This window comes from Rhinatrema bivittatum, chromosome 11, assembly GCF_901001135.1.
Source record: "Rhinatrema bivittatum chromosome 11, aRhiBiv1.1, whole genome shotgun sequence".
Taxonomy (NCBI): Eukaryota; Metazoa; Chordata; class Amphibia; order Gymnophiona; family Rhinatrematidae; genus Rhinatrema; species Rhinatrema bivittatum.
In genome coordinates, this window is record NC_042625.1 from 62,354,846 (window position 1) to 62,380,409 (window position 25,564).

The window sequence follows — 25,564 nt, forward strand, 5'->3', positions numbered from 1 at the left end:
ATTTTATTGAGCATGAAAGAAACACAGGTAACAACAATGATGCCGCGATTAAAGCGAGATATCCTATACCAAAAGATAAACAACAGCAATGGAGGCACTACATCATATGATCATCACAAGCACTCATATTTGTACACATTATCCCTCCCAGTCCCCCCTCCCCCCCCTTTTGTCCCCCCCCCTTCCCCCCTCACCCCCCCCCCCCCAAACCTCCTACAGCTTAGTGCTAGACTTCCACACAACAATTGGCATGATAATGGATATAGGGTACTATTAACTGTCCCATCAGCCATTAATTATTTAGTATCAGACTCCGGGCCCTGTGCGGCAAAGTTTGGATGTAAGGTTCCCAATTTAGCAAAAATTTCCAACGCTGTTGACAGGAGGTCTTGACCAATTCCTTGCCCATGGTAACCACGCCGTGCAATTGGTTACGCCATGTCCAAAATGAAGGAGCCGCTGCTTGCTGCCAATGCAAGAGAATGACCTTCTTCCCCACACATAAGGCCTTCCGAAGGAACACTCGGGGTCCCCAGACACGCACCAGCGCAGCTAGGATATCCCGAAGAGGACCAGCTGCGGAGTAGGCAACAGAGTAAGTTCCAAATTTTGAGACAAAAATTTGAGAATGTGAATTTAAAATGGTTTAACCAGGAGGCAACTCCAAAACACATGCATCAAAGTCCCCACTTCCCTTTGAAACTTCCCACAAAGAGCCGACACCACCAGTTGGTAGTGGACCGCTACCTTGGGTGGTACATAGGCTCTCCATAAAAATTTAAATTGTAGTTCATGATAATAGACATTAGTTGATATTCCCCGAAACGAACGGAAACAGAGCTTCAGCTGCTCCTCAGTAATGAGATTAGCAACTTCCCCATTCCATCGGGAAGCCAATAAGGTAAACACCTCATTCCCCCGAACACCAGCCAATGTTTTATAATAGTAAGACAGGGAGGGGCTTCGCTTTAAGGATCCACCATATGGGTATATGTGTCACTTGTGCATATCTAAAAGTGAGCAGCTTAGAACAGTCAGAGTAGCAAAGAGAAGTCTTTGCTAACTCAAGGTGGTAGCGGAGGCAGAGGTTAGATATACCCAGAGGTACTGACGTCATGCGGTAGGGCGCCCCCAACGTTCCCGCCATGATGTGTATTTGAGCGTAGGAGATGTGCGCACTCGCGCCCTAGGAGACCATGGGAGTGAGCATGGCGGATGGGGATGCCCATACTAGTTTGAGAACGCTGAGGCCCTTGGCATCAGAGGCAGCCATCTTGCCCAAAGAGAGAGAAAGGGGAGAAAAAGAGGTAAGGCAGAGTGGTCGCAGCCATCTGCGACCAACAGATGCAACACCTGTGAGTGGCTGCTCGCACCCCCAAAGCCAGCAGACCTCACCGGGCAGGAAGCTGCTGAACAATACAATGTGGCAGAACACTGCCAGGATCGCCACCTTTGGACCTCCCTCATAGGCATGTGCACGCCCGAAGTCAGCTCTCTTGAAGGGCCCGCGGAGGGAAAAGCCTGCAGTACCCTTAAATTATGTCACGACTCTTCACCCTATAAAAGGGCGTCCCTGATGTCCTCTCTCTGCCTCAGCAAAAAGGTCATCTTGTCTTGTCCTCATTCTCAGTTTTGCCTTGCCTTCATCCACAGGCTTCAGCCTCAGTCTTGCTTCAGCCTTATCCTTGCTTTGTCTTCAGCTCCAGCCTTGCCTCATCTTCAGCCTCAGCCTTTAGCTTCATCCTTGCCTTGTCTGCAGCTTCGTTCTTGGCTTCAGCTTCAGTCTGGTCTTCAACCTTAGCCTGCTCTTCAAATCTGACCTTAGTTATAGACTCCTGGACCTTATCTTAGACTGGCAATTCAGACTCATTCTCCCACTGTCAGCACAGACCTTGGAGGCTCATACTCATGCTGTTCACAAAGCAGGAAAAACAATTAAGTTTCTCAGGCGAATGTACATGCCACAGACTTGGGCATGTAAAGCACGACTTCTCTCTTCCGATCAATGTATCAAATGTGCAGAGTCCAGAGGGGCATATTCTCATAACTTCTGGAGCTGCTCTCGAGTGCAAGAATATTGCAATACTTAGCAAAAAAATTCTCTCTGTATTGCTTCCACATTCTTTGAAAGTATGTCTTTTTGAGAATTTAGATGAGATAACACCTATCATAACAAAGCAGAAACAATTATTTTTTAGAAAAGCATTTCTGGTAGCAAAGACGTCAATATTAACCTACTGGTTGCAAGGAGAAGCACTAACAGTTTTTCATTGGATGGTGATAATATTTGAACATAAGCCTGTCAAGCAATTATCTGATAAGAGATATTACTTTTTGAATGTATGGCATTATTATATATACTGGTGAATCTATAACAGAGAAAAACAAAAAGAAGTTTTCATACATCAAAGAATAAAATAGAAATATGTATGGTACAAAAATTATGCTCACATTAATTAATATCAATTTTTATTATTTTACAATCATTTATATTATTTACAAAATATCAAAAAAATTGCAAAATGTAAACATATCGTTTACCATAAATTTTAGCTAGCCAAATTCTTATATTCATAAATCATAGAATATAAACATATCCCTAAATATCTGGTACACTACACAGGGCCCACCATCATACCAACACATTCAATCATACATACATCCATACCAATTATCCATACACATTTGATGAGAAAACAAAAAAAAGTATTATATACAGTTGGATTTAGTCAATGGTGAAAATATTTTTTTATTATCAATAATATCAAAAGGAATGTTATATATCCATAACACCAAAGCATACCAGGGTGATTATTTTATCGAGTTTTATATATACCGTCATTCGGTTTCGCCATCATAATGGTTTGCTCCCAAAGCATCACTGTTGGTATGGTAACTTCCATCGGCAGTCACATAAAGATCTTTAGATGCCAAATAATTGTACAGATGCAGTTATTTATGAGACAGTTTAAAAAGTCTCATAATCGGGTGCAGATCATCACATGCAAAATATGTTTAATAAACACCACTAGCCCAATAGGTTTCACTGGTACAGCTTCTTCAGGGGCTCCTTCATCTAACCAAAACGCCCTGCAGTATTATCACTAAAAAATAAAACATAATTAAAAACAATCAAATTAACAAAATATAATCATGTGAAACAATCACATAAAATACCCCATGGTACATATTCAAAAACTATGCAAGCCATTAAAATAAGGATTTCAGAGCACTGTAACTCTAGTTGCTGTAGTCGTTATGAGATGCCATTAAGTTCCCATTGGACAGAATATGGACATACAATCAGTGATTTGAGATTTCTAGTTTTACATTAGGTGATATTTGGACATGGAGGTAATGTGGTTCATTTTTTGTTACAAGAATGAAGATGGATTTTTGAATTAGAGGTTTGATTGTTACTTGCTGTTCTTCAACTTAGTATGTTTTTGCATGGGCCAGCTTTAGCTTATCTAAGGCCTGGATTTTCTAAGGTCGCAGACCTTAGAGAATCCGGCGGAAACGGGGGGTGAAGCGGGGGGTGGGCCTGCGAAAGCCAGCAGCGATCGCACCACCGCGGTGCGATCGCTGCCAGCTTTCGCAAACCAATAGCGCCACCGTGAAAGGTGGTGCTATTGGGTGCATTACTGATGGCGATAAGGGTCCTTACCTTTTCACCGTCAGCGATGTCTTCGCGGCATCCGCCCCGGTGCCGCCCCAACTCCTCCCCTTCCGGTGCGGATGCCGCCCAGAACCCACCCCGATCTAGGTATCGCACGCGAAAAGTCCCTTTTCGCATGCAATCCCTTTAGAAAATGACCCCCTAAGTGCCCTCAGTATTACAGAGGTCTCACTAGACCTTGCCAGTCTGCTATCAGAATAGTGTCAAGATGCAATGGAGATGCAGCAGGCCTCCATTGGGCAAGGTTTCTTTGCTGAGCAGCAGCATGGGACCGATATCTCCACAGAAGCGGCTAGGAGGAGAGTTGAGGAGAAGGATTCTAGGTAAGGATTTCTGAGAGACCTTCCAGAAGATGAAAGAGAGAAAGAGGGCCCAACAGGCTGACGACTAGGCTACAGGGAGGTGCTAGAGGTAAGGCATCACTACAGTTGGCATCAGATTCCACTGCAAGCAGCCCAAGAATGTAAGGAGAGTAAACATATTCTAGGAGGTAAAGATTTGAGCTAACATCTATCTATTTCTAGGTCATCAAGACCCTCCCAATTCTTCAGCCTGAACTCCCCCTCCCCAGTTTACCCAGACCCTTCATCCAGTCATTGATTGGCTATAAAGAATTTTATTCTGACTTAATACCAGATAATTAACAGAGGTAAATATATGCAGGTAACAGCCTCATGCAGCGGCGGATTCCCGAGGAAGACCGGCCCGGGGATTCGCCGCCCAGGCCGGCCCAGGACACATCACGTGGTCTGCCGAGCGCGGCTCCATCACGGCCTCGCATGGCAGACCATGTGACTGGAGCGACCGGCCCACCGGGGGATGCCCGATCCCCCGATAGGCCAATCCACCCCGGCCGCATGTGCATCACATTGGCAGGTTTTAAAATAATACGTTATGGGGCGGATTTTAAAACCCCTGCGCGCGTAAATCCAGCAGGATTTACGCACGCAGGGCCCTCGCGCGTAACAAAAGTACCTGTGGCGCGAACAAAAGTACCGGCGCGCGTATTGTTTTAAAATCCGCCCATATATGCGTAAATGTTGACGCCCCCCTCACCCTGGAATTCCCCTGGCCCACCCCTTTTTTTTAAGAGCAAATGTATTTATGCACCATTACTTGTGCATGTATGTTTGAGATTTATAAAATCGTGAATATGCACTATTTGTGCATGCATGTGCTCATTTTTTTGCAGGCATCTCTTTTAAAGTTCACCTTTAAATGTTTCATTGCCTTTGCTAACTTCTACTGGAGATTCATATGAGACTGTTCCACTTAAGAAACCTGCTACCTTCAGATGAACCCTGAATGAATACTAAGCCTTTGATCAGTTAAAATGGGCATTTACAACCATCTTCTTTCATGGTTAATCCTGACCTTTTGCAGCCATTTATCATAGAAATGGATGCTTCAGATGTGGCCATAAATGCAATGTTGTCCCAACAACACGGGCCTAACCGGGAGCTGCACCCCTGCTTCTGCTTTTCAAAAAAGCTGTCACTCACAGTGCCATTATGTGACCATAGACTGAGAACTACTAGCAAAACCACTTACAATGAATGAAGACATTCCTTCAAGGGGAGCAACCCATCCACTACAGTAATTTATGGATCACAGAAACCTAAATTATCTCCATTCAACTAAGACCCTCAACACTTGAAAGTTATGCTGAACATAACTCGCCACTCGTTTCAACTTTCAGTTTACATATCACCTTGGATGACAAAATGGAACTGCCAATGCTCTGTCAGGGAAAGGAGAACACTACTCCAGCACTCCAGAACAGAAAATCCCACCGCCTTGCATCTTTGACCCCCATAAGGTGGTGGGGGTCACCCATCCATCAAACTTGTTATCTCTGATCTTAGTCACAGGATCATAGGAACAATTAATACAGGTGGAGTTGGGAGAACTTATGTTCCCCAACACTGCTTGGTCATTGTAAATATGTCAACAATTGCTCTTCATCTGGAAACAATTGTGCATACCACCTGGACCGACCAGAAACTTGGAAGCACTATGGACATTTCTAGCCTGACACTTTTGATGGTCCAATATGATGGCCAAAGTTATTAAATATTGCTGGTCAATTGAAAAACAGACAATTAACTTTTTTTTTTTCTGTACCATTCTACAGCTAGCTACATTAAAAATCTAAATGCAGGCTTTGGGGAACAACCTGGTTTCTGGAGTGCATTGGTATTACAACTCCTTGTTCCCCACCATCAAGATATGTACCTTGGGGCAGATTTTCAAAGGGTTACACGCGTAACATATGCGCGTAAACCCAGAAAAGCTGCCCCAAGCTGCCCCTGCGCACGCTGAGCCTATCTTGCATAGGCTCGGCGGCGCGCACAAGCCCCGGGACGCGCGTATGTCCCGGGGCTTCGAAGAAGAGGCATTCCGGGGGCGGCTGTGGGCGGGGCGCAGGCCTGGGGGCATTCCAGGGGTGGGAGCAAGGCCTCCGGAACAGCCGCCGTGCCGGGGGATGGCGCGCCGACAGCCAGGTGGCACACGCAAGTTACGCCTGACCGGAGGCAGGTGTAACTTTCCCGATAAAGGTAAGGAGGGGGTTTTAGATAGGGCTGGGGGGCGGGTTAGATAGAGGAAGGGAGGGGAAGGTGCAGGGGGGTGGAAGAAAAATTCCCTCCGAGGCGGCTCTGATTTCGGAGCAGCCTCGGAGGGAATGGAGGAAGGCTGCGCAGCTCGGTGCACGCAAGTTGTACAATTGTGCACCCCCTTGCGCGCGCCAACCCTGGATTTTATAACATGCACGCTGCAGCGCGCGCATGTTATAAAATCGGGCATAAATTTGTTCGCACCATGTTGTGCGAACAAATCTACGCCCGCGCGCAAGTTTAAAGATCTGCCCCCAAGTGTTTAATGAGAATGTTATATGTTTGGTCTTGTAATCTGCCTAGAATGTCTTGTATCAGCTGAGGTGGGATATAAACATTTTTAAATACATAAATGAATCTCACCATCTGTAAGATTTCCTGAGCAAGATTTTTCCCTCTTCACCCCTGTATCCAGGACAGAGTCAATTTACACCTCTCTGGGTCCACTTTTTTTTTTTCCAAAACTGGGCCACTAGTATGGCAGGAGTTGAGTTGCCAGATCTGATATATCCATGCAGCAGAATTCAGGCCACAGGAGCAATGTAAGATCAAGACTACTAGTGCAGCATTGCTGAAGTGGCAGGAATAAGATCATGGAGCAGAGCCATGGGACCTTAGAGGGAGATCACCAGAGGAGGGAATGAGATTTGAGAAGTGATTCGCCTTGTCCTAATTTCTAAAATCCTCTCTTTCCATAACTGTTTAAGTTGCTGCCACTCTTTATATTGGTCCCAACCTCCAAGATCCTAAAAAATACAGTGCCCCAGAGCACAGCAGAATCTGTGTAGTATCAAACAAAGAAAGCCACAATGAGCCACAGACATTATAAACCGCAAATAAGAATGTAAACTGACCACTGGTGTACCTAACGTATTTGGCACCTGGGGCAGATGCTTCCTTTTTCACCCCTCTGCCCCCCCAGCGAACCCTGGGTCACTGCCTCCCTGCCCCCCTGGATCCCTTCAGTCACTAGCTCCTGTCACTTTGAAACACGAGGAAGAGGACAGCAGCCTTGTAGCTCCTCTGGCAAGTCCTCCCTCCTCCCTTGCTGGTCTAATATATCAGATATACCAGGGTTCAACCATTCAGGCCCCAGGCAGGAGAGAAGTGAAGAGGGAAGATGCACCGGAGGAGCTGCAAGGCTGAGCTGTCCTCTTCTTGTATCGAAGTGAGAAGAGCCAGTAGGTTAGTGGATATGAGTGGGGTGCAGGGAAGGTAGATTGTACCGCCCATTGCCACCAATGCTGCTCTTCCTGGGAGGGTGGGAGGGAGAAGGGGAATGCACCTTCCACTACCACCAATGCTTGCTGTCGAGAATTTGGAGGGGGGGGGGGGGGGGCGGCCCTGCACCTGCCCCTATTCTGACACCTATATGTCCACAAAGTACAACCATTAAATCTTTGTAAAGTTGGTCAAACCTATCAGCCTGAGATAATTATGGGGCATCGGGATTTTCCGGGTCCTGGCCGTCACATATTTCATCCAAAGGCAGCTTAAGGCAATTTGTTGTCTGAGGCGAGGGATGAGATGGTACTCCCCCTGCCAGGCATGGCATAGGTCAAATAATCTAGAGAGCCAAGGGGGAGATTCCCTTTACAGCTTTGTGCTCCCATCTTCCCAGCCCTAACCACAATTAAAACAATGTATTCATAACAACAGGTTTTACAAGAAGAAAAAGATATTCATAGCCTTCTGAGGCGAAAATATCACAGCATGTATTATTATTTTTACACTGCTGTGGTGCCAACCTCAGCGCCCGATATTGCATTGGCCTGATTGTAAGCTCTCTGAGGCATGGAAAAACGTGCAGTACCCTGAACTGTAACTTGCCTTAGAAAGACAAGTAATTAAATCCAAATTCTGAGCAGCAACCCCTGCTGGCTGAGAAGCAGACGTCTAGACATGGGAATCAAATCCAGGTTCTCTACAAACCAGTACACAGTACACCACTTGTCTTGAGCTACCAGTATGGCCTAACTTTGCTCATATTATAACTAAAGAATGGACATACCATTTTAAATATTGCCCATTGCTCCAAATACATTGGTTTGTCGTTTACATAGGTGTAATTTGCAGTTGAGGTTAGGCTCTTGTTCTCTTTTAGCACATGTAAGTCTTGTAACTGGAAATGAATACCACCAAGCCTCATTAAGTCAATGTCAAGAGATACATTCTTCAGGCACTAACTTATTCATGAAGTCACTGCCCTAGGATAAGGATTCCTTTACTTATCCATCAGTTAGGGGTGGATTTTGGCATAGGACATGCATAGGATGCCAAATTCTGAAGGTGCCCAAAAACTGAGACCCCCACAGTTTTCTTATTTCTGGGGGCAAAATCATGCCATCCCAGGTCCTTGCCAAGTGAAGCAAAAATGTTAAATAAGGCCCTGGCATTAGGGCCCTAAATTATCTAAATATTTCATACTAGTTCTGCTGTTTATGGTGGACTTGAAAGTGATCCATAAATACATCATTTCTGTTTTATGCAATCATCTTTTCTTAATTCTGTCTTTATGGCATGGACTAATTAAAAAGGAAACAATTAAAGGTAGCAAGTTCATTCTGTGTGTGAAATCTGTTCCCCTTATTGCTTGAGGACTGTTAGGTGGGAAAGTGACAACACCCTTACCATATACACCAGCCATACATATAATTACTTATACACAAAAATGTAAGCCTGAATCTCTTCCCTCCGGATGCACATAAAGCCTTCTGTAAAAATACTGCTAATAATTAGCTTGAAAAATGTTTGCAGATTACCTTTAACATCGCTTAAACCTGAGGCGTTCAGTCCCCTTGACTGTTTGGGACCTTAGTGCTTAAGCAAGCAATGAAAGATAATCTGCACAGTGTCCTGGTAAAGGAGAGACAACAGAGTACAAGGGCAACTCTAAAAATAACAGCAAGATGGCAAACTGCGCGGACCATTTATCTGGCATTCCTTAAAAGGTTTTCTCAATTATTGTCTTTGGGGGCGTGGATCTCTCTCTTTTTTTTTTTTTTTTTCCAAACGGCAAGTCTTAATGACTTGTTCAAATGTTATTGGAAAATCAGTTTCCATGATATCAAAACGAAATGGAGTCCAAACGTTTTATTTGAAAAGAGATTCCCTTCTAATCTACATCTGGAAAAGCAGGAACAGTGCATAACTTCATTTGATTTGGGGAAAGGGGCCGAGTGAACATTTGAACCATCTGCATTTTCCAAACTCCACAAATTCTGAGGCAAATCTAATTTTAATGGATTGGACTTTTTTTGTAAATCCTGGGGAAAGAGGTGGTGTCTGCGTTGTTATCAGAGCGCTAAAGATTCTGGCTCTCACAGGCATTCACCATCCTTGGCTACAAACTCCACACTCATTCATTTAATAATAAGGGTTCAATACATACTGTCATATTCTGCTGTACTTGTGCTCAGAGCTGGGTTTAGGTACTCATATTGCTAGATTCAGCATTTATTATGGACTAAAACGTTTAGCTTGTAGGCATTTTAAAATGATATATTGTCAATAAACCCACTATAGGAAGACCTCCTGTAGTGCAGTCAAACGCTAGATTATTCGAGAAAGTGGATGTAAAGGAAGAGAAAACATTAGAGGTGTATACAGAGATAATATTCTCTAAATACTATTAACAAATTACTTTACATTTCCAAGGCGCCGGTTCCCTACCTCTCATTTCCTGGAATTTGGAAATTCTCACATTAGAGCTTTTCCCCTTCTTTAAGGCTTATAGTTTGGAAAAAGATTTGGAGTCCAGTTGAAAGCGTACGATCTGTCATCCAAAACGTACCTCGTTTATCTGCTGGCGTCATGGCAAAATAAATGAAGCCCCCCTTACCCTTTCGCCGGCCTCACTAGCACTCCCATCCCCCAAAAAAGAAAACCTGTGGAAAGTTCAGGAATGCAGATAGATCATAGGAGCCAGAGCTTTTGCTTAAAATAAACTAAATGAGGGCTAAATCAGGGGAGAGTAAAGATTCCCGGAATTATCTCTTATTAGCACAGTTTTCTCCGATAAGGCCGAGTCTGTGCTATCCGCAGATACAGTTTAGCACCTGATAGGGTGGCCGAGCTGCCCTGGGAGGCACCTTACCCGCTTTCCAGCTCTGCTTTCCTGCTCCCGTCTTTCCCAGCGCGGGGGAAACCCCAGAGATAAGGCCCTCCCCCAGCAAAGCAAACAAATCCGGCAAGTAAAACTCGTTTTTTTCCCCCATTTATTGGGTAGCATTTGGGACAAATGACTTGTAGTCCTTCAGATTTTCAACAGAGAAAGAAGCCTCGGTCACTATAAAAGAGAACTATGCAAATCAGCGATTTCCTAAAAGGCCTTTGTTCAATTAAATGTCCAGATTGTAAGCGTCAGGAAATGGCTAAGAACCCTGGCCCGGTTGTTTCTCTCCAGGTTTCATGCCTCTTGTCTGTTTGAAAAATAATAATGATAATTCTGAATGTAAAAGAGTCGGTGATATACTCTCCGCATCGCTTCCCGTCTGCCGAAGCCTATGGGGAACCCCCAAAGCTTCGATAAATAGCCCTTGCGTCTTGTCGTGTGTAAGGCGGGGAAAGCATCCGGGTGAGAAGCTGCCCAATCCATGTATTTAAGAACATTTCTCTCCCGCATGGTCCCCACCACCACGTCTTTTCCTAGGGTTGCGATGAGGTCTGCACCAGGCAGGCAGTCATTGAAGCCAGTATGGCAAAAGGCCTTGGAAATGAAACGCTCCCCTGCGCTGTCCCCCCCTTGTGGGTTGCACACTTTTGGAGCTCTAGAAATTCATGTCTGCTGCAATTAGTTCTTAAATGATGAGACACATTATCCTAAAGCATGCTTCTTCTTTAGCTTGTCATAGCTGAGGAAAACTGACCGATTCCACCCAACAAGCTTGAGGATTTCAATCTGTATCTAAAAATACAAATAAATGAAATCTAACAGTTATAGAGACTCCATCTTCAGAAATGCACGTGCAAATCGAGTTTTCTGCAATATGTTCAATTTTGTTCTAATGGAACCTCTGTCTCGATCGTTATGAAACTTGATATTCAGAAGTGTACAGTTTTCCACCACAGGTTTTTTATTCAAACTCAACGTTCTTGGTGAGGTTCCTTCTTGCCAAATTTATATTTCATCTATAACACACACAAAAAAATGACAGAAAGAAAGGACTTGGTATCCGCTTTCATAAATCCAAGTGAAAACCTGATTTCAGATCTTTACTGCCTGTGTAGAGCAGGCAGAGGCTCTTCAAACTCAAATGTACTTCATTTCTTCCTTGATAGTTCTCAGGAAAGAAAAGACATTAGCTAGATTTTATTCCAATATAGCATTCTCTGATTAAATTAAAGCAAGCAAGAGATTTACAAATCTCTTCTTGATAACTCTATATACAGTTAAACTGATGAGTTATTTTAAAAATACATAGATATAAACGCCATAAAATAATACACGAAATTCATGATCACCACACAACTGATTAGATCAAGGAAAAAAAAATAGAATTCTTGTCAAGTAGATTTGTGGCACTAATTTTTCTCTTTCAGGAGATGAATAAACTATTGCAGTTATTAGAAATTCAATCTGTAGGCAGCGGCAGCGGCAGTGCTCCAATAATAAAATGTTACTATGATTTAGCTATAATCTGAACTATGCAGTTTCGGATATAACTCGCTGTATAGCATGCATGCATATATTTCACATTAACATACATTGATATATATATATATATATATATATATATATACACACACACAGAGACATAGATATATAGATATAACTCTGTTCTGTAATAGTATAAACATCTTAATGCTTAAATGCACAGAAACTACACTTTTACATTTATATGTATCATGTTAATGTATTTAATTGTATACAAGTATAGTATACAAGTATAGTAATACTCCAGTTTAATATGTATATTTATAATATTTATATTTGCATGCATCATATATATTGTATATAAGACACGGGTTTTAGATAAATATAGATGACACGTGTAGACATTTTGTCATTATGCTGTACAAGTGTACAAATTTCCAAGTGTATTAGCTATTATTATTGCATTATAGTTTATTATTGCATTATAGTTTAAAATATAAATAATATAAGTGCAGTACTTTTTAAATTCAGCAGGAAAATGTGTAGCACCAAGAGAATGTAAGATATTCCTGGGGGTTGGCTCTGTATAGATTTTTCCCATAAACACAATAAGGCAGTTGTTTCCTGCGGCTCTATTCAGCAGTTCTTGGAAAGACTTGAAGGAACTTAAGCTCTGAATCACCAATCAGATTGACTGATTCAGGTTTTAAGTTTTGTTTAGTCTACTTAACCAGTCAGATGTTTATTGCTGAAGAAAGTCCTTATAAAGCCCTAAATGTTTAGAACTCTATTGCACATGTATAAATGTACATATGAATTCCTAAGTATATAATAATGAAAGAACACTTTTATTATGGTAAAAACACGTTACCGTTCTGTATCAAGTATGCACATTAGGTTATAACTATGGTTATTATTACTGCATTATTTCACATTTGGAAACGTCTTTACATTAATGAGTTGATCTGAAAGTATAGCAATCTATTATTGAAAAAGTTTGTGGTATATCTTTTCTTGTTTCGGCAAGGTAGAATTTTCCACATAAATATCAGCCTTCTGGGACGAAAAGAACCTGAGCTCCCATGTCGCTATGCAATTCTTGGGAAGTTTTAATTTTTCCACATGGAGTCAACACTTGCAAGACTAAAATGACTAAGTGGATAGGTTTGTTTTCTTGAGATAGGGAACATAAACTGTAATTAAAACGGAATGCAGGCAATTGTATATGAACGCATAAAAGGGGAGGGACGGGGGCGCGTGAGGAAGGGGAGAAGGGGGGGCAGCGATTGAGTTAATTTTTTGCTTAGCTTTGGACTCCGATTTAATGAACATTCAAAATCCTTCATCTATAGGAAATGATAAAGACCTTAGCATGACCTGCCTGATCAGTAGCCTCTTTGAATATCAGAGGTTACTTACCCGGCCTGTTAGTCCTCATTGCTTGTTCGGAAAGGTTTGCAGCACGCGCTAAAGAAAGGTGTGAACCTTTAATGGCAATGGTCAATCGTGCCCCTTAAAACCAAATGCTCGGTTCTCTCATCTGCAAAACATTTTTCAACACATAAGTCTTTTTTTTTGAACAGATTATTTAATGATTTTCTCGTCAGAGTTCAGATATTCTGGGTATTCAAATGAAGTCGTCTCATTTTGAGAAAAGCAGAATAAGGTCAACATTATATTAAAAAAGATAGGTTACAAAAGCTGTCATGTTACCAGAAAAAAAAAAAAAAGCATCAACCCAGCATGAAATAGAAGCATATCCAAAACTACTCACGCAAGGGAACATATCAAATGGATGGCGTTGTGATTTTGTATTTTATTTGCTCTGAAGTATAACTTTGTATCATTTTAAGAGATACGTTGTCACCAGATATATGCAAGCATTAATTCCCCTACCTCTGCCACAGGCAAGGAAATGGAGAAAGGGATTTTCGGGACTTTAATCTTAATATACCCGCGTGACATAAATAATACCTCTGCTGGCCAGTCGTACTTTACTAAGTTTAGAGCATTTGAAAGATGTTTTTAGTAGCTAAGCAATCTTCATCGGCAAGGAGTAAACACTGAAGTCCAGTGTTTACTGTGCCTAAAAAATAAAAAAAAGTAAAATTTCACTCTAAGGAATTCAGTTCATGTTCTTATTTCATTTGTTAGCAATGTCTAAACCATTGACTAATGTCTTTGCCACCCATACGTGGTAGTTATTCATATGCCAAAAGGTATAAAACACGTTTATATTTCTTTGAGAGTATGTACTGTTCCCATATAAACATCGCTTCAGCTAACTGGGTGAGTTTTGAGTGGTTACCAGTCACTAGAGGTGGAGATAATTTCATTTAATCATTTAAGCACATAATTGGGGTGGGGGATATCACCGCGTGCAATTCTTTGACGTGAGGATTTGCCTTTAATATACACGTTGCAGAGTGCTTTCTGACAACATTTGCTCTTAAGAAGGCTGATACTCTCTCTGATACTTTGCTGCAGCTTCCCACAACCCCCTCCCTTCTTATTTGGGTAGAGAAAGGCCACAAATGTGTCTCACACTTTTAACCAGCCTATACAATATGTCTCATTGAATGACCATTTTAAAATTAGTTTTGATCATTTGATCCTTCATTGATTTAAAATGGTAAAGTGAATTAAGTTTAATAATGCATTAAACTCTTGCAGTTTATTTTAGCCTAGCTGTTACAGTTTGTGCTTGACAGAGAGTAGCTGCTTGGTGATGTCATCAGCCAGTGCCAAAGATATGCAAATGACTTCACTAGGGAGAGGTGATGCTGATCATTCTAATAGCTGCTCTATGATATGTGCTAAAGTAAGTATTTCAAATGATAGATGTGTGTGTGAGAGAGAGAGAGAGAGACTATGTAACTGGAAGAAATCAATCAATGATGGATAAATGATCATATACTTATGAACAGAAAGATCTTGGCCTTCTCATTTGTGGCTCTGGCTAACCAGCCATTTTTTTTTACCAATCATTATGATGTAATATTTATGTATTTGATATACTGCTCTTCCATTACCTAAAACCATCAGAGCAGTTTACAATTGAAATGATTAAAAATAAAAATACATATAACAAATCAAGTAAAATAATTTACAATTATAATGATTGAAAATTAAAATATACATAAAACAATTTTCAGCCAGTGGGTTTACAAGTTGCATACCAAAGGTGTTATTGAGATCATACTAGTTTTCCATTAAAGCTCATCATAAGTAAACTGGAAGACTATAAATATTATTTCTTGATTGCAAAGCCATCAGAAATTTGTTAGAAAAGTTCCCTCATGAACAACTAGCAAAAATAAACCCTAGAAGAAGAAAATCATTTTGCATTTTGTTTATGCCACATATGAATACTATTTTGCAAGCAATGTTTACCTATATCAATCAGATTTGGTTTGATTCTCATTATTAGGCTGGTTTTATGAGGTCCTTTGCTGCTGTTACCATAGAAATAGATATGTGCCACAACTAGTTGTAAAGGCTTTATCATTCTAATTCTATGGCAAATGCCTGGTTATTGGCATTGTATGTAATGCTTTTATGAATGTTCACTTAATGTTTCTTGAAATGATTAAGCAAATAAAGATTTTGTTATGACTTTTACAATTATCAAAAAGATCACAGAAAAATATGTGAATGCTACCTTGTAGGGATGTGCAGAGCAAAATTTTATGTTCATATTTTTTATGTCCGAAAGGGGGTCCCACTTGCGGCCAATATGGACATAAAAAAAATCCAATGAGTTGGGTATATGTACATATGTGCAAAAAAAAAATATTAAACCCCCTCACCCTCCTTAATCCCCCCCCCCAGACTTACCACAACTCCCTGGTGATCGAGCGAGGAGTGAGGACGTCATTTCTGCAATCCTTGGCGAGAAGCATGTGACGTCGGTGGCACGTCGAGTGACGCGGCGTCACGTGATTCCCGGCTCGTTCGCGCCGGACGGCTCGTTCGGCCCAAAAAGAACTTTTGGCCAGCTTGGGGGGGCCTCCTGACCCCCCCAAGCTGGCCAAAAGTTCTTTTTGGGCCGAACGAGCCGTCCGGCGCGAACGAGCCGGGAATCACGTGGCGCCGCGTCACTCAGACGCGACGTCACGTGATTCCCAGCAAGTTCGCGCCGGACGGCTCGTTCGGCCCAAAAAGAACTTTTGGCCAGCTTGGGGGGGCCTCCTGACCCCCTCAAGCTGGCCAAAAGTTCTTTTTGGGCCGAACGAGCCGTCCGGCGCGAACTTGCCGGGAATCACGTGACGTCGCGTCTGAGTGACGCGGCGCCACGTGATTCCCGGCTCGTTCGCGCCGGACGGCTCGTTCGGCCCAAAAAGAACTTTTGGCCAGCTTGGGGGGGTCAGGAGGCCCCCCCAAGCTGGCCAAAAGTTCTTTTTGGGCCGAACGAGCCGTCCGGCGCGAACGAGCCGGGAATCACGTGACGCCGGCGTCACTCGACGTGCCGCCGACGTCACATGCTTCTCGCCAAGGATTGCAGAAATGGCGTCCTCACTCGCTCCATCACCAGGGAGTTGTGGTAAGTCGGGGGGGGGGGGATTAAGGAGGGTGAGGGGGTTTATATTTTTATTTTGGCTCAACAATCGCGATTTCCCACATATCGAACATATCTATGTTCGATATGTGGGAAATCCGATCGTTTATGTCGAATCAATTTTTTAAGTAAAAAAAAAATATGAGTTGCGTTTTACTAATGCGGTCAATCCGAATGCACACCCCTACTACCTTGTATATAGTTCATTCATAATCAAGCTCATGTAGCTTTTGTATTCAATAACCCATAACTTTGCCTGTTTTGAAAATGAAATTGTCCAGTTAAGGCCTGGTATCAAGTCTAAATTTAGGTGTTGACTTTTGCAGTCCTCTGCTGTAATTGAAAATGTCTGTTCAAAGGTACGCATATGATATCTTATCTATGATCTATTGAATTTTAGGCCAATGAGCTTCCTGCCACAAAATGAGTCATCTTTTGAGATTGGACACATCATACACAAAAGTCACTCATTTACAGGCAAGAGCATTCTCAGATGTATAGATCCGGATAGCTGTAGCTTTAGCAATCATAGGCCTGGATTCACTATTCTCTCAGAGAATAGTAAATCATGCAACACCAGGGGCGGGGGGCGGGCCTACGAAAGCCGGCAGCCATCGCACCACTGCGGTGTGCTGACTGCCGGCTTTCGCACCGAATAACTAAAAGGTGTAGTTATTCGGCACGAAACTGGCAGCGATAAGGGTCCTTACCTTTTGCCACCAGCGATATCTTCACAGAGTCGGCCCTGGTGCTGCCCCGACTCCTCCTTTTCCGGGGCTGACTCCGCCCCGATCACCTTATTACACGCGAAAAGTCCCTTTTTGCATGCAAAAGCTATTGAAAATGATCCCCTTAGGCACTTTTTCAGTAATGTTAGAGGAAATCACTGTTTTTTCTTTTTATTGCCTTATTTTTCCTAGGGGAGTATAAATTGGTGAGTCAATAATTTTGAAAACTAATGGCAAATATTTTCTGTTCTGGCATGTTACTTTTATCCTAAAGAAAAAGAGTGTCTTGAGAATTACATATAATAAGGAAGGGAAAATGTAGCAATTCTGGTTTTAAGAACTACTGATACTAATAAAGTTTTTCTCAGTAATCTAGGCTACCATTAAACACCAGAGGCCTGATTTTCAAATGCATTTACATGCTTAAAACTGGGTTTTACATGTGTAAATGCACTTTACCCATGTAAATGAGATTTTGAATATTGCTACAGTATATGCCATTGAATGGTCAATAGGTTTAAACCTTAAGTGCTCTTAACCCAGTTAAATGGCTTTTGAAAATTGCTATGATAAAATGTTTCATTTACATGTGTAGCTCCTTTGAAAATTCGCCTGTGTGCTTGTTTCCCCGCATAGCATATCCCCTCTTCTTTTCTGCTAAGGCAACTGGAGATGAAAGTGTCTCAACTATAGGAAATGTCTTTTTAATTCCCTTTAGATTGGGGTTTACGTTTATTTTAAAACTATTCAAAACCTGGCTATGGCTATGGCTTCTAGGACGTCACACAAATTCTTGAAAGCATTCATTGGATATGAATAAATTCTATTTAATATAAGGAAACCATAGAATCTAATTGTCAATTACTGCTAAAAAGTGACTAAAACAATATGAGACAATAACCTTAAAAGTTTGTCCTTTTTTTTCCATTTTAATTTGACAACATATATATAGTCAAGACGCTTTGATGGAAAGCTGAATCGACATTTCAATACAATCTGGTGCTAAACTTTTGCACTGTTGATTTTGAGGGTCAATTATTTAAGCTTAGTTCAAAGTTCCTCCCGCTTTAATCCTATTTATGTCATGCCCCTATTGTCTCTACTAAGGAGACTTTGTAATTTTCATAGTTGAACTGTCTCCGGGGACCTAATTTCCTGATAGATTTAATTTCTGAATGCAATATATTTCTATAAAATGAATTTGCTGTCTAGTTATTAGACACGTTCTGAGCGTTTTCCCTTTTTGCCTTGTAGGTAATATTCGGTCATCAATTAGAATTGTTTTCAAATCTCCTCTCTTAAATAGAATGTTCAAATGCATAACTCACTAATTGATGTTCAAATGTATAATACACTAATTCAGGAGGGGCATTTTACCGTCTAATAGAGGCAACGTTTGAGACTTCTGTGAACTTTCTCTATCCCAGATTAGCTTTCGGTCAGTTTATTTCACAAAAATAACTTTTATGGTAGCAAAAAAATATATATATTGAATGTGGAATCAGCAGGAATGATGACTGATGAAAGTATGAAGGTTAGGTTCTCCTCTTTTATTCTCCGTCACGCTGAGCTAGCCTTAAATGTAAAACAGAAGGTAAATTATCTTCAAGTTTTTCGATTAATCGTTTGTATTACCAAGTCGATATCTGTTCCTAACTGTTCTTTATAGAAATATATTACCATGTCAAGAAAAAACATTTTTTTTCTAAAAGTAAAATGTCACGCAACAAGTTAGGCTCCCTCGTCAAACTTGTGTGACAGGCTGAGCGTTTGACTCTGGTATGAGGTACAATAGACCAGGCTGAGCGTCTGACTGTATTGTCTCTTTCTAGTGCCCTTCATAGTTATTTCAAAGTTTTAAAACTATTCTATTAGCTGCAGACTATAATAAAATGAACAAAAAAACCCACAATTTATTTCTTTACACGCTAACGGAGCCCCAAAGCTTTGCATAGCAGAATTCAGACCGGTTTAAAGCTCAGTTAATAAAGATAAATCGTATTTGGGAAGGTGCAGATGTTCAAAGCATTCCATTTATTTTGAAGAAAAAGTACAGAGCTGAAAGTAAGCAAAGGACCTACTAGCGGTGCAAGATGTTTGACTGGAAATGAACTTGTATGCCAGATATTAGATGAAAACATATCTCTTCTATGTCTTGGAAACAAATACTGCCAACGTTATAGGCAGTAAAATAATAAATTGGATTTAAAGTGATATCTTCTGCAGTGCATAATACAGTGAAAGAACACATAATTTTGTTAGAAACATCTCATTCATAATCAAATTACCTTGAGGTGCTGTATTCAAAATCGACTTTATGCATTAAATTATGTAAAGTATTTTAGCTAAGAGTTTTCCCGGAGAAACGTTAAGTATGAAGATCTTTTTTTCACCTTTTCTTTTCTGACTTTATTCTTGCTGTTCTGCAGGTGATTAGAATTTTGGTAAAGACATCTTTTCAAAGGATTACCACATATTGTTCAAACATTGCTTAAGGAGTTTTTAAAAATTCAAAAAACCTCCTTGATAGCAGCAATTTGTTTATCTGTTTGTACACATGCTTGCCCTCCCTGTTGAATTTATAAAAGGCAATTTGGAGGTATTTAAGCAGGAAAACCTTTCCGTATCTAACTCTCTTCAGTATTCTTTTCTTGTATAGGACCGTCCCATTACCGTGATTAGCCTGTCAGTGAAGCTGCTATATTGGCTCCACTTGTTTATAATAGCAACCAAATGTGTTTTAAATACTAAAGAACCCTGATCCTATCCATTCACCTTTCAGATTATCTTTAGCCTCTCTGAGGACATGTTCTTTTAAAAAAGCAGGTCAACTGATTTTTTTCAGTGCTTTGACCGTTTCTCTTCCTTTAGAGAACAACATTATTCTAGATGGACGTTTGTAAACTAGATCCCCTACCTCCTTCTGTTTATGCATATTAAGAGGTAATAATCCATAGTGATCACGTCACACATTAATTACTCTGAGAAATTAGAAAGAAATAGACTATTGAAAGGGAAGTATGTGTTAAGCAAACATTATAGTACCCAATCTGAAAAAGATCTGAAAGTTCGTGCCTGTGTCTGCATTTGCTGAGAGACGGTTGTTCTCTCTTCGGCTTCAGAAAAAGAAGATTGGAGATTATAAATTAGGTGAGAAGTTACAAGATGTTTATATGAATGTGTGAGTACACCTGAAGAGTCATATCTGTATTTTGTGATATTTCAGAAAAAGGACACCAATAGTCAAAGCAAAAGTGGAATAAGGATATCACAATATACAAAACTGATAATATCTTGTACTTTTTTTTTTTTATAGAGAATTTATTGTTATATCGAGAGATAAATTAAACTGTTCCATTGTCTTTTAGCTTCAGGACTCATTAAAGATTGCCTTAACTATGTCTTGTTCCTTCTGAAAATCCCATGGTAACTGAATCTATCTCTTTTCCAGAAAACCGTCTGCAAAATTATATGACATTTGAAGACTCAATTAATTCTTTTGTTGCAATTTTGGGTTTTTTCCCCCCAGCCATTTTATATGATTGTAATAAGTGGGAAACAACTCAAGGTGTGCACGCAGTCACTAGCGAGATTTACCAATATCAAGAAAAAAAGTATTCTCAGGGCAGGGAACTTTCAAACTGGTGTGCAAGTGCACATTGGCGCATATATGCCGGCCTGCGCCCAGGTATGTCCATTTTATAACCTACACATGCATATGCCCACATGTTATAAAATAGCCTGTCCGGGCACGTGTGCCACATTATAAGTGAGCACATGCATGTGCATGCAAATCCCACTTCTACCACATAAATCAGGGGATTTGAAAAGAGGTGCATGCCAACACTATTCCCAGTTTTACCAGTTTGCCCAGTTAAGCGATAGGTCCTCCAACCCCCCCCCCCCCTTCCCCCCTGGTTTGATAGCCTTCATTCCCCCCAGTTAGACATGGCCATTAAAACCCCACAGATCTGCCTAGTTTTCTTTAAATTTTAACTTTCACAGCATCCATAGCAGAGGTTAGGTGGCAGGGAGCCTCTGCCAGCATTGGATGATGCCAGTATTTAGGTGCACCTCTTAGGTTCATGCCCAGCCAATCATCACAACCAGCCCCTTTTTGAAAACTTCCCTGAAGTGCTATCTCAGCGGCTTTCAAAATGTGAGCCCAACTCCTTAGCCCATCCCCTAATTAATGCCTGTCAGACTTAAAATTCATTTTCTAGGTTTTCCGCAAGTTCTTAAATAAGGTGGTCACACAGAGGAAAGCTGATTTTAAATTTATCATAATAGCCAATATACAGAATTTTCTTTATTCTAACTTATTAGACTGAGTGATGTTTACAAAACATTTTCTTCGAAAGGTTTTAGTGCCAAAACGCAGTTCTCATTCCTCACTGCTCTGTTTTGCCATTGATAGAGCCTCAATAAACAGTAGTTAGTTTTTCTAAAACGGTGTAAAATAATAACATAATTGTCAATGTTATGTAAAATATGGAATTCTGAACAATAATTGAGCCTGAGAATATTTTAAACATCCAGGTAATAACATCCTGGCAAAATACACCATCATGAACAAGTTTATATTGTTGATAGAAAGTTTAACTATTTTCCTAAGCACACATTTGACATTTATGCTTTTCATAAGGATTTGGAGCCGAAGAATTGTGTAACAAGTGAGTATAGAAACCAAGGCTAAATTGACTCCAACTCAACCATTCAGATAGTATTTTATTATACAAAGCGTTTAAGCTATAAAACATAATTTATAAACAAGCATCACTTTTTTTTTTTTTTACTGCTTTGTTTTCGTGACAAAGAAAGAAATTATTGCACGTCTTCACCCCGAGTTTGCTGCACATGTTGGTTGCTATTAAAATTTAAAAATTTCCGTCTAGTGTATTTAGATATTATTGCATCGTATCCTAATTTGATTTCAGTATATTAGCCATTTTGTAATCTTACATTTCAGTATTGCTCATTAACAGTTCATAGCCTTAAAGTCCCTTAGTCCTACTATGTATATTAACATTTTGAACTGCGTACAATGGTACCTTCTTACCGGGAAAAGTTATTTAGAGTACATACAACTAGGACTTGGAAAGGCTGATGCTATGAACAGAATGTTCTTATCGCAGGAATTACTTCCAGAGGAAGGGACACCTTGGGACTTTGAAACGATGCTCTTATAAGTGGAATGATCTTCTAAGTGGATTCCACTTTCGATTCAATACCCTTCATGTCTTAATCTGTTTACATGATGATGTTGGATATATAAGCAATTTTAAGGATGGGAATGCATGTCTCTGTGACCTGAGGACGACCTGAGGACAACCTGAGAGAGAAAGAGAGAGAGAGAGAAAATTTACTATATAATAGTCATGAGCGCTTCCTATCAAAAAAGAAGCTTCTCATAGCTCCTCTTAAAACACATTTTGAATTATGCAAACTCAGACAGACTTCATTAAATAAAACAAAGTGTAAATCTTGAACGGTTTTACATTTTTTTAAATTACATTTTCTTGCAACTGTTGAATAATTCCTTTTTTTTTTTTTTTTTAGCCTGGTGGAACTGTCTATAGATTAACCATCATTGGCCCTCACTACCCTCTCTCCTTTCCTGGATCTAAAAACCCAGCAAAGGAAGGACTTCAAACTCGGTGGCACGGCAAGACAGGGGAAGCCGGAATGTGGTCATGTTGTGTGATGTGATTGTTAACAGAATACCTCGACATATTCCTGTTGTATGCCTGCGAGAGGCTGCCAGTTGATCCTGTTGAATTTAAAGCTTGCTGACACACTTTTGTAATGAACACGGACTTAGTGAACCACTGTGATTGCCTTATCATCAGAAAAAATGGCTAGCTTCCCCTTGGAGTATAACCCGAAACGCGGCACTTAGCCAAATGCTAGCTCATAACCAGAAAATACAACCTTTATCATTTATGATTATCTTTGGGGCATGCCGCTCCACAGGCTCTTGTTCCACATGAATACCATTAGGTTAATGATTCCTCCAAAGATAAACAGGTCACGGGGCATGTGTTGGTCCTACTGAATTGTCCTGCTGCTGTTGCCCTAATGATAATAACGATAAACGAACGGTCACTAGGAATGGAAAAATTAGGAATACGTCATGTGAAATGGATCATCCCTCTGCCAAGTCAGGCTGCCTGCTTTTCATTGTGGTTCAGGAGTTTCTGACCCACAGCAGGTATAAACTCATTCCAAATTTCTTACATAGGATTCTTGAATTCTTCACGATATTTTTTAGCTCTCTCCCCACTTCATATATCACAGAAGACACAAACACCTATTTTCTTCTTTCAGTACAAGAGGGGAAAATGTATAACTTCTAACAGGTGTTTGCTTTTTATTCTGTTATTCAGCATAAGCCAGGTGAACAAGGCACTTTATTATATTGTGTTCCCGTTGTCATAGCTCTGGGGCATTTCTCTTGAAAATATTGTGAAAAATCAAGTGTTAAATCTAAACTTTTCCTTGGTACAGTGACAGCGAGATTGCCTTAGGAAAGTGACCCATTTTTCACGTTCTTTTTGCTTTTCTATAAGTAATCATTCTGTGTAACAAAAGCAAATTAATTCCAGAAGATAACATTTACTGGGTCATCGCCAATGGATGATATGATGTTGTACAAAATTAAATAAACTTGTGGTCTTTTTTCCATCTGAGTTTTGAAGCAAAACACATTAAAAATGTTCTAAAAAGGGAGTAAGGGACAAATAGGAATTTTCAAAGAGAATTTCAGAACTTTTGACAGTAAAAATGGATCTGCTGTTTTCTAGGATTAATGAACTACAGGGTTTAGGCCTATGTGGAGACATTTGCATTACCCACCAGACCTTCATATGCTCCTGACACTCTCTCTTTTGTAAGGTCAGCTAGCTTGTAAGGTTGGAGTGGTGAAACATATTGTAGAGCCACTGATGCAGCTAGAAATTGTTGCGATCGGCAGCATGTTTTCAGAGGGGCGCGTGCATGGCTATGCTCCATTTCTGTCTTTGTATTTTATGCATTTTTTTTACAATCTGTATTGAGATTTTATTGCACGCTATTTACCGACACGCCTTTCTGCATAGGTTTTCGTGAAGTGACAAGCAGAAGCAGGTGCAAATAATTTACCATAGAAAGAACTAAAGCTAAATCATAGAGGTAGCTGCATTAGAAATAACCAAATTACAGACCCCTGCCCCTTAGTAGAGCCATTGAAATCTCGCGTTTCTGTTTAGATCAGCACTAGTGTGAGTATGTTTGAGGTAAAGAATTAGCGTTTAAAGTTGACTGTTAAAATCTTAACCTCACTACTTGGCAGATATTAAGAGAAGTTATGGGTTTCCTTCTGTATGCATACTGCCTATGTACAGTTGTGCTCATAAGTTTACATACCCCTGGCAGAATTTGTAAGATGTGTAGTATTAAAAAAAAACAAAACATGAGTGATCAGACAAAACACGTCTGTTATTTTAAATGTATTCAAAAACTGATATGGGTCACAGAATAGCACAATAATTAAACAAGCCATAGCAATAAGGGAAATAATAAAATGGTCCTGTTCAAAAGTTTACATGCCCTTGAATGTTTGGGCTGATAATATACAGCTCAAGTTGACACTCACAGGTTGAGATGGCAGTGAAGGGTAGGTATCCACACCCCTGCCTTGTCTGATTGTAATTAGTGTCTGTGTATAGTCAATGAGTTTCTTAGCTCTTGAAAAACCCTTATATATTTCATCCAGGGTTGCACTGACTTTGGTGGATACTGAAGTATGGGAAAAGCAAAAGAACTGTCAAAGGATCTGCGCAAAAGTAGTTCAACTTTATAAATCAGGAAAAGGATATAGAAGATATCCAAATATTTGAAAATTCCAATCAGTATTGTTCAAACTCTCATCAAGAAGGGGAAAATTATGGGTTCTGTTAATACTAAGCCGTGGTCAGGTAGACAAAGAAAGAATCTGCTAGGAAAATTTGTCGGGATACAAAGAAAAACCCACAAGCAACTTCCATTGACATACAGGCTTCTCTGAACAAAGTGGTGCACGATAAGGAGATACTTGAACAAAAATGGGCTGCATGGAGATTAAAGATGGTGCCCTAGAGGCAGGATGCACCAACTCTGAGCTCTGGGCAAAAACTTTTCATGGGGAAGAAAAGGAAATGGGGAGTTCCTCTCCCTCCAACTTTACCTCTGCTGGCTTCTTCACAGCAATCCATCCTACCCTTTTTCATCTCAGCTTTCTCTCCGAGGTCAGGGCTTCTTGTTATTGGGGTCAAGAGAGAAACCTCTCCCCAGTCTGAGGCTGAGGTTTCCTCAGCCCAGTGCAGTGATTGATTCCCCCCCTCCATGGCTGGAGCTGTTGGCTCTTTCTAG

The 25,564-nt window shown here is 40.6% G+C and overlaps 1 long non-coding RNA gene across 5 annotated transcripts; it reads right to left on the bottom strand.

Moving 5' to 3' along the window:
* Positions 1–225: 225 nt before the first annotated feature.
* Positions 226–24,672, bottom strand: LOC115100642. 5 transcript variants are annotated; one of them, XR_003859155.1, is made up of 5 exons: positions 22,236–24,672; positions 13,310–13,430; positions 9,967–11,424; positions 2,837–3,104; positions 226–2,164 (listed from the first exon to the last, which is right to left on the bottom strand). It is a non-coding gene; the product is annotated as an uncharacterized LOC115100642 (long non-coding RNA). The 5 variants fall into 5 exon arrangements; XR_003859157.1 differs by lacking the exon at positions 226–2,164 and having other exon boundaries at positions 2,468–3,104; positions 11,385–11,424; XR_003859153.1 differs by lacking the exon at positions 226–2,164 and having other exon boundaries at positions 2,468–3,104.
* Positions 24,673–25,564: the final 892 nt, after the last annotated feature.